At 40.3% G+C, this 9,455-nt stretch overlaps 1 non-coding gene across 1 annotated transcript; it reads left to right on the top strand.

The window, feature by feature from the left end:
- The first annotated feature begins 7,797 nt into the window (after positions 1-7,797).
- Positions 7,798-7,904, top strand: LOC133781253 (small nucleolar RNA R71). Its single transcript, XR_009870039.1, has one exon. It is a non-coding gene; the product is annotated as a small nucleolar RNA R71 (small nucleolar RNA).
- The last annotated feature ends 1,551 nt before the right edge of the window (positions 7,905-9,455 follow it).

Genomic DNA, 9,455 nt, shown 5'->3' with positions numbered 1-9,455 from the left:
AAAAACTTCTCTCTCTCTTCTTTTTGTACAATCATACTACATTCAAATCATACTAATACCTCACTATTTTCCATTCCACTTTCCCACAAATTATATGCTTATGATAACAAAGGAAAAGGACAAATGATGAAGTTAGGAAATTTAGGCTCAATAGTATAATCAAGAACAAAAAAAAAAAAAAAAAAACCAAAGCTTTAGGCTCAAAAAAGGGTAACTAAGGATAAATTTTTTTTATGGGTTAGCTAGAAAGGCTCAAACGTTTACAAAGAAAATTGCCTAAATCATCTCTACTTAATACTTCATTTAGCATTTCGTCTCAACAAATCAACTGAGCAAGTTCTAGCTTATTTCAACATCCACCATACATACCAATTCCCACAATACTTATAAACTTATATAATGTAGAGCATAAAGTAAATAAAACACATATAATACAAAAATGACAATACTCAGATCAATTACCAACAGGTTAAGCACACAGTCTACATATCAAAAGCATCAGTCTAACAACATCAAGGAATTAGCATATATCATCATTGAAGCCCACCTGTCTCAGTCAATAACAGTTTCGTACAGTCATCCAAATAAAAAAATTCAAAAGAAAAGTAAATAGTCCCCCAAACTTAAAATAAACAGTGCCCTCACTGTTTCATAAAATTCAAAGGACCTGAACTAAAAGAAAAAATAAAAATAAAATAAAATAAAATAACTAGGAAAAAAAACTGACTACCGAACAGTATCTCTTCATCATCTGAATCTGGAGGCGGCTGATATGGTTGGCGCAATTCTGGAGGGCATTGGGGAAAATCATTGAAGCCCGTATAGCGCGCAAATGCCCCACAAAAATCAGCCATATAATTCGTCATGTGGAATTGACGATCTCGAATGTCCGCCTGACCATGCAACAACAGCTGTTGTTGTCTCTTTAACTCCTCAATGTCTTGTTGCATGGTACTGTACTGCCGCGAACTAGAGCCTTCAGTAGCTCTAGAAGTAGATGGTTTCCGCCCCTTTCTCTTCGGCCTTGTGGTCTCAGGCTGCTCATCTGTCGGTGGCAAGGACAACAGACTCGGATCACCAGGCTCGTATCCCAAACCAGTGGGTCGAGGAACACCCCCATAATTCTCATCCTGATGTAACACCGATTGATGACTAATGATTGGAGACTGTTCACATACTTCATTAATGTTCATTGGGACGCCTTGATCCTTACAGAGACTGGTAATTAATGAAGCATGCCCATGACCACCAGATGTGGCCCCTCGCGCTATGTAATTGATACTCTCAGCAATAAGCCGCCCAACATTAATCGACTTGCCCGAACAGATACAATAGAGCAAGTAAAGACGTTCAGTGGTCACCTCCATCTGTTGAGTGGAAGGCATGAGAGTACTGATGACAAATCTGTTCCACAACCGCCCATATGGACTCAAACATGTAGCCCTAATTGATCTTGGAGTAATCATGTCACTCCCCATCTTGTAAGTGGAACCAGGCTTCGTCATTTCTCTTAGAAGCAAATCGTAGTCCTTTTCTGCCGCCCCTGCACGATAATCATCATCCCAAGGATCATTTAGGCCGTAGAACCTATTGATTTCTTGCGGAGAGTAGCAGACCTTCTTACCCCGAACCAACACTGTGTGGTCATCCCGCTCGACATAAGCATTGGCATAAAACTCCCTTACCAAACTAATATTAGCCAAAAGCTTTGGCTCACATAATTGCTTCCAATTCCGATTGATAATCATTTGTGGGAGTATTCCATCCAACTCACTGGGCCTAAAGTGAGACTCTACTATCACTGTTTTATTCTTTACTATCCATTCCTCAAATTTATTTTGCGCAGTGGGATTGACAAAAGTATGGGCAATATTGACATTGGCTCTTTGGACGGTAGACATGGTTTTTGCTTTCTTGGGAGCCATAGAGGAATTGAAGCACAAAAATACAGGGAATAGTCTCTGAATACACTGAGAACCCAAAATCAACTCAAAAACACACTAGAATATCCAACATAGTCCAAAACCGTTCACTGAGGAATTTTGTCGAACACCTAGTGTGCGATCAAGAAAGATTGGCCAACAATACTCAAACAAACCACAATCTTCCCCAACTGTATAAAATATACTCCCTCAATGATAAAAACAGTAAACAGAAGCCAATCTTGCAATAGATATCAAGAATTCGTCCAATGCCCACAAGAAAAGCTAAGTTCTCAAATTTCTCAATAAAACATCAAATACACCAAACTTAACAATGTACCTTGAATACGGGAAGATGATGACAGAATCGGTGGGAATCACTGCATTAATCGGCCCCTTATGCGTGATGAGGATGCTTGAGAAAGAGGGTTTGTAGAGAGGAAAATTTGGAAGAGAGGAATAATGGGAGTGTTTCGGTTCTGGAAGAGGCTCGAATTGGGGTTTATGCTGATATAAACTGAACTAAATGGGTCATGTGCTCCCCACGTGACTCATTTTTTTTTCAAAAAATTCATCCAGGCGATATATCGCCTATAAGTGGCGATATATCGCCACAAGCTATATGCCCACACCCTCTCTGACTTGCGTGCCGATACCTCGCCTACCAAATCCCCGATATATCGCATCCTTATCCCAGTTTAGCCGATATATCGCAATAATTAGGCGATATATCGCCACTTGCAAAATACAAAAACGGCGTCTCTGACTTGTATGGCGATATTTCGCCACTTTCACCACCGATATGTCGCCTCCCATTTTGCTCTAGCCGATATATCGCATACATGAGGCGATATATCTCCTGGGACCGAAAAAATTCCAACTTTTAAACCCAAAATCCCCTCCAATCGGTTGTTCAGGCGATATATCTCCTGGTGTAGGCGATATATCGCCCAAACACTGTTCAAATTCATCAATTTTTTTTTTTTTTCACGTTTTTCACGGTTCTACTAAACTAAAAGAAATTAAAAAAAAATAATGTCAAATGAAAACGAAAATAAAAATAAATTACAAAATAATGAGGTGCCTCTCAAAAGCGCTGTCGTTAACGTCATTTAGCCGGACGCTGCTTACTTTCCTTCAAGAATCCACCAGAGTAATATTGACCTTCGTCTCAATTTCTCCTCCATGGTAATGCTTCACCCGCTGTCCATTAACTTTAAACGGCGAGGAATCACCTTGTTGAATCTCCAAAGCCCCATATGGAAAAACTTTTGTAACATTGAATGGCCCCGACCATCGAGACTTTAATTTTCCCGGAAATAATTTGAGACGAGAATTGAATAGTAGCACCTTATCGCCCACTTGAAAAGTCCGATTGACAATATTATTGTCATGCCATTTCTTTGTCTTCTCTTTGTAGATTCTTGCATTCTCGTAGGAATCATGACGCAATTCATCTAACTCATTCAGTTGAGCTAGCCTTAATGCTTTCGAAGCGGCCGGATTGAAATTCAACTTCTTTAACGCCCACTGTGCCCTATGCTCCAATTCAAATGGCAAGTGACAAGCTTTACCATATACAAGACGGTAGGGAGAAGTACCAATTGGCGTTTTAAAAGCTGTCCGATAAGCCTATAACGCATCATCCAGCTTATTCGACCAATCCTTTCTATTAACTTGCACCGTCTTCTCTAAAATCAGCTTAATCTCCCTATTTGACACTTCTGCTTGCCCATTTGACTGCGGATGATATCCCAATGCCATCTTGTGCTTAATTCCATATTTCTCCATTAAGGAATCAAAAATCTTATTGGCGAAATGAGTCCCTTCATCACTTATAATCGCTCGAGGTGTGCCAAAACGAGAGAAAATATTCTTTTTCAAGAACTTGACTACCACCTGAGCATCATTAGTTGAAGTAGCAACTGCTTCAACCCACTTACTTACATAATCCACCGCCAATAAAATATACAAATTACCGAACGACGGTGGATAGGGTCCCATAAAGTCAATACCCCAAACATCGAATAATTCAACCTCCAATATATTAGTGAGAGGCATTTCATGACGTCTTGAGATATTACCTACCCTTTGACAACGATCACACCGTTTCACATAGTCATAGCTGTCTTTATACAGAGTAGGCCAATAGAATCCACATTCAAGGACCTTTGCAGCAGTCCTTGCTCCCCCAAAATGTCCACCAGTCGGCGATGCATGGCAATGAAACAAGATGTCCTTCATTTCTCCTTCCGGTACACATCTTCTGATAATCAAATCCGGACCTTGTTTAAATAAGAAAGGATCATCCCAGTAGTAGTTCTTCACATCATGATAAAAATTTTTCAGTCTCTGCCCAACAAATTCCGGTGGCACTACGTTGGCTGCCAAATAATTCACATAATCCGCAAACCATGGCACCAACTCATCCTCCACTGCAAATAATTGCTCATCTGGGAAACTCTCATTAATCTCTCCTGCAGCAAGTTCCGACTTATCCCCCAACTCGAGTCTTGATAAGTGATCCGCCACCAAATTCTCTGTACCCTTCTTATCCCGAACCTCCATATCAAACTCTTGTAAAAGAAGCACCCAACGAATAAGTCTGGGTTTAGCATCTTTCTTAGCAATAAGATGCCTGATTGCGGAATGATCAGTATACACAATAACTTTGTTCCCCATCAAATACGGCCTGAATTTGTCGAATGCATAGACAATGGCAAGAAGCTCCTTCTCAGTGGTGGCATAGTTCAACTGAGCGCCATTTAGTGTTCTGCTGGCATAATAAATAGTCCGAAATACTTTGTCAACACGCTGCCCCAGAACCGCACCCACTGCAAAATCACTTGCGTCGCACATTAACTCAAAGGGCTGGTCCCAATCCGGTGAAATTACTATAGGTGCCGACACCAACTTCTGCTTTAGTATCCTGAAAGCTTCAAGACACTTCTCATCAAACTCAAATGGCACCCCATTCATCAACAATGCCGAGAGTGGCTTAGAAATCCTGGAGAAGTCCTTTATAAATCTTCTGTAAAACCCCGCATGACCAAGGAAACTTCTCACTCCCTTAACTGAAACTGGAGGCGGCAAATTCTCAATAGTAGCAATCTTAGCCCTATCAACCTCAATACCATTCTTAGACACCTTATGCCCAAGTACTATGCCTTCATTTACCATGAAATGGCATTTTTCCCAATTCAAGACTAGATTCGCCTCTTCACATCTTCTCAGCACAGCCTCCAAATTCATCAAACAATTGTCAAAAGAAGACCCCATCACAGAGAAATCATCCATAAAGATCTCAATACTCCGTTCCACCATATCAGAAAAAATAGCCATCATACACCGTTGAAAAGTGGCAGGGGCATTGCACAGACCAAACGACATACGACGGAATGCAAAAGTACCATATGGGCAGGTGAAGGTCGTCTTTTCTTGATCCTCAGGCGCAATGGCTATTTGATGGTACCCTGAATAGCCATCCAGAAAGCAGTAATACTGATGTCCAGCCAATCTATCTAACATCTGATCAAGGAAAGGCAGTGGAAAGTGATCTTTTCTGGTTGCTTTATTCAATTTACGATAATCTATATAAATCCTCCAACCAGTTACGGTACGTGTCGGGATAAGTTCGTTATTGTCGTTTTTCACCACTGTAATCCCTCCTTTCTTAGGGACTACCTGAACTGGACTCACCCAACTACTGTCTGAAATAGGATAGATCACCCCAGCATCTAACCACTTCAAGATCTCCTTCCTTACCACCTCTTTCATTGCTGGATTCAATCGACGTTGTGCTTCAATAGAGGGCTTACTGTCATCTTCCATCAGGATCTTGTGCATAACTGTGGATGGACTTATCCCCTGAATATCTGCCAACGTCCATCCAATTGCCAACTTATGGGTTCTCAACACCCTTAATAATTTTTCCATCTCCTCATTAGAAAGAGAAGAAGACACAATAACTGGTAAAGTCTCATTCTCACCCAGGAAAGCATATCGAAGATGTGCTGGCAATGATTTCAATTCCAACTCTGGAGGTCTCTGAACTGATGGTAATGGTCTCTCAGGTCCTTGGCCCAAATCTTCATATTTTCGATTATAAATTGGCCCTTTAGAATTCAACCACTGTACACACTCTTGGACCTCACTGTCTGACTCAGCATCTATATCCCCAATTGTCAAGCTCTTCTGAAGTGAATCCTCTGTAAGATTAATTTCAGCCACCGCTTTCTCTACCAGGTCAACTCTGAAACAGTTGTCATTGACATTTGCAAACTTTAAGGCTTTAAACACGTTGAATACCACTTCTTCGCCCTGAACTCGCAGTGTCAATTCACCTTTCTGAGCATCAATCAAAGCCTGCCCCGTAGCTAAAAATGGCCTGCCCAGAATGATTGGTACATCCATATCCTCCTCCATATCCAGAACTATGAAATCTGCCGGAAAAATGAACTTATCCACCTTCACAAGAACATCCTCTATGATTCCTCTAGGGTGTTTCACTGATCGATCTGCTAACTGTAGAGTGACGGTTGTCGGTCTTGCCTCCCCCAAACCAAGTCTTCTGAATACAGACAAAGGCATCAGATTTATACTCGCCCCCAAATCACACAAAGCATGCTTACATTCAAACTTCCCAATTGTACACGGTATAGTAAAGCTCCCCGGATCTCTCAACTTTTGGGGCAACTTCCTCTGCAATATCGCACTGCACTCCTCAGTGAGCGCCACCGTCTCATACTCCTCCATCTTTCTTTTCTTTGACAGAATCTCTTTCATAAATTTGACATAACTAGGCATCTGCTCTAATGCCTCAGCAAAGGGAATATTGATGTGCAGCTTTTTGAATACCTCTAAAAACTTAGAAAACTGTTTATCAAGTGTAGTTTTCCTAAGCCTCTAAGGGTATGGAACTTGAACTGGCTGACTATCAACAACGGGAGGACACTTGTTTGAACCCTGGTGGTCTTAAGTAACCCCATTCGCTTTATTATCTGATTTCTCACCCAACTCTTCATTCCGAACCACTGACTTTTGTACACTGGGCTGCTCCACTTGCTTGCCATTCCTCAACGAAATTGCTTGACAGTTCTCTTTAGGATTTACCACGGTATTACTAGGCAAATTCCCTTGCGGTCTGTTATTAAGCAAGTTGGCTAACTGACCCACTTGTGTCTCAAGGTTTCGAATAGAGGATCTGGTCTCAGTCATGAATTGAGTCTGAGTATTAGTGAGGGTCAGCAAGGCTGCTTGCAGTTCATTAGGCTTTTCTGGTGGATCTTGCGGTCTAGGCTGGTGTGACGATGAGGCTTGATTCATAGGCTGTTGCGGCATGTGCTGCTGGTATGGCCCTTGAAACTGTGACTGTTGGCCCTGATTGTTTCTCCATGAGAAATTTGGGTGATTTCTCCACCCAGGATTATAAGTATTGGAGAACGGATTCTGATAAGGCCTCTGAAAATTACCAACTGCCTATACCTGAGCCTGATTAACTGGCATATTACCACACATGTTGGCCGCTGTACACTGTTCATATAAATGAGGCCCTCCACATATTTCACACCCTGATTGCATCTGTATAGCCTGGGCTTGAGCTGAGATCTTGTTTTGTTGCAACTGCTTTGTCAATGAAGCAACCTGAGCAGTTAAAGCAGTTATAGCATCTAATTCATGTACCCCGGCTACTTTTCTCTGTGAAGTGTCTCGTTCGGCAGGCCACTGATAGTTGTTCATAGCCATCTCCTCTAACAATTCATATGCCTCATCAGCCCCTTTACTCATGAAAGCACCACCTGCTGCTGCATCTATTATAGTGCGAGTAGTACCGCAAAGCCCATTGTAAAAATTGTGGACTAACATCCACTTCTCTATACCGTGATGAGGGCATTTTCTGAGCAGGTCTTTGAATCTTTCCCATGCATCGTACAATGACTCTCCCTCATTCTGATAGAAGTTATTGATTTCTCCCCTCAACTTCGCAGCTTTTGCAGGAGGAAAGAACTTTGAGAGAAACTTCTGAGCTAGTTCCTCCCATGTGTTGATTGAGTTGGCCTGTAGAGAAATAAGCCAACTTTTTGCCCTGTCCCTTAGTGAAAAAGGGAACAATCTCAGCCTTATTGCATCATCGCTCACCCCATTAAACTTAAACGTTGCACATAGCTCAAGAAAATTCACTATGTGCAAGTTAGGATCCTCATTGGGGAGACCACCAAACTGAATAGAAGTCTGGACAATTTGTATCATCGCCGGCTTAATCTCAAAGTTATTGGCAGTAATAGTCGGCGGCCTAATGCACGAGTGCACTCCTGTGACAGCAGGGAGCACATAATCTCTTAATGCTCGCACATTTTGGTCCTGAGCGATATGATTCTGACCATCATTGTTGTTAACCCCGTCTCTTTGGTTGGCAGCCATTGATGCTTCCAACCTCTTTTTCCTTCTGTTTTGTCTGCAGGATCTTTCGATTTCAGGATTAACAGGCACAAGATTTGCAGATCCTTCACGTCGCATACAAAAGATTCACCTATTAAAACAGAATGCGACAATTTGGATTAGTTCAAATAATAAAAACAGCCAAATTAGAATAAAAATTAACTATTTTGATATTAATAGAATATCAACTCCCCGGCAACGGCGCCAAAAACTTGTTGCTAATTTTTACTACTGCGCAAGTATACGCAATCGAATAAACAAGTAATAGTAGTGGAAATAGATTATCGTTCCGTCAGGGAATTGATCTAATAATTACCAATAGCAAACTTTTATTTCTATTTGACTAATGAAATTTTAATGACAATTAACAATTAATAATAAACTAAGAAAGCACAATTTAATTAACGAAATTTAATATAAGCGAAAGATTAGAGTATTCTAATTTCATCAACCTTCAATTCTATTCAATCAATAATACAACTAATATATTTCTGTGATCTATGGTTATAGCAAGTTTACTAATGACAATTCTATTCTCTCTCAAGATATAAAATATTCAGTTTACCTGCGAATTTTCTACATGTCTGTGATAAATTCTACACATAAACCGCATTAAGAACAAAAACCTAATTGCTACACAAACCAATTTGATACTTTCGTTCTAAATTGAAATCTATGTCTATTGTCTAAAGCTATTCCAATTCTCACTTTTCAGATATTGAATTAAAACCAATAATCATGCAACAGATGGCCAATCAATTACAAGCATTAAACATAAGAACAATAGATAACCATAAATTCAAAGATTCATAGAAATTGCATTAAAGACGAATAGAATATCCAGTGACTACATTAAAATACTCTAAATAAGAATTTAGTTCATAATATTAAACTTCATCATCCAATCTAAAATTCAAAAGCATAAAAATAAACACAAACGAAATAAACGCGGATTCTTCTCTGTTTCTTTTCCTTTGCCGTCAGAATGCTTCCTTTCTCTGTACCTCCCTATCTTCTTTTTATTCTTCTTACCAAAATCCCAAAAACCTACGAATTTCCATAATACTTTCCAAAAATACCCTCGTGCTGATATAT

The sequence above is a fragment of the Humulus lupulus genome, chromosome 5 (assembly GCF_963169125.1).
Source record: "Humulus lupulus chromosome 5, drHumLupu1.1, whole genome shotgun sequence".
NCBI classification, from domain to species: domain Eukaryota; kingdom Viridiplantae; phylum Streptophyta; class Magnoliopsida; order Rosales; family Cannabaceae; genus Humulus; species Humulus lupulus.
Note: the sequence above shows the minus strand (reverse complement) of the source record. Positions and strands in the feature narration are given on the sequence as shown.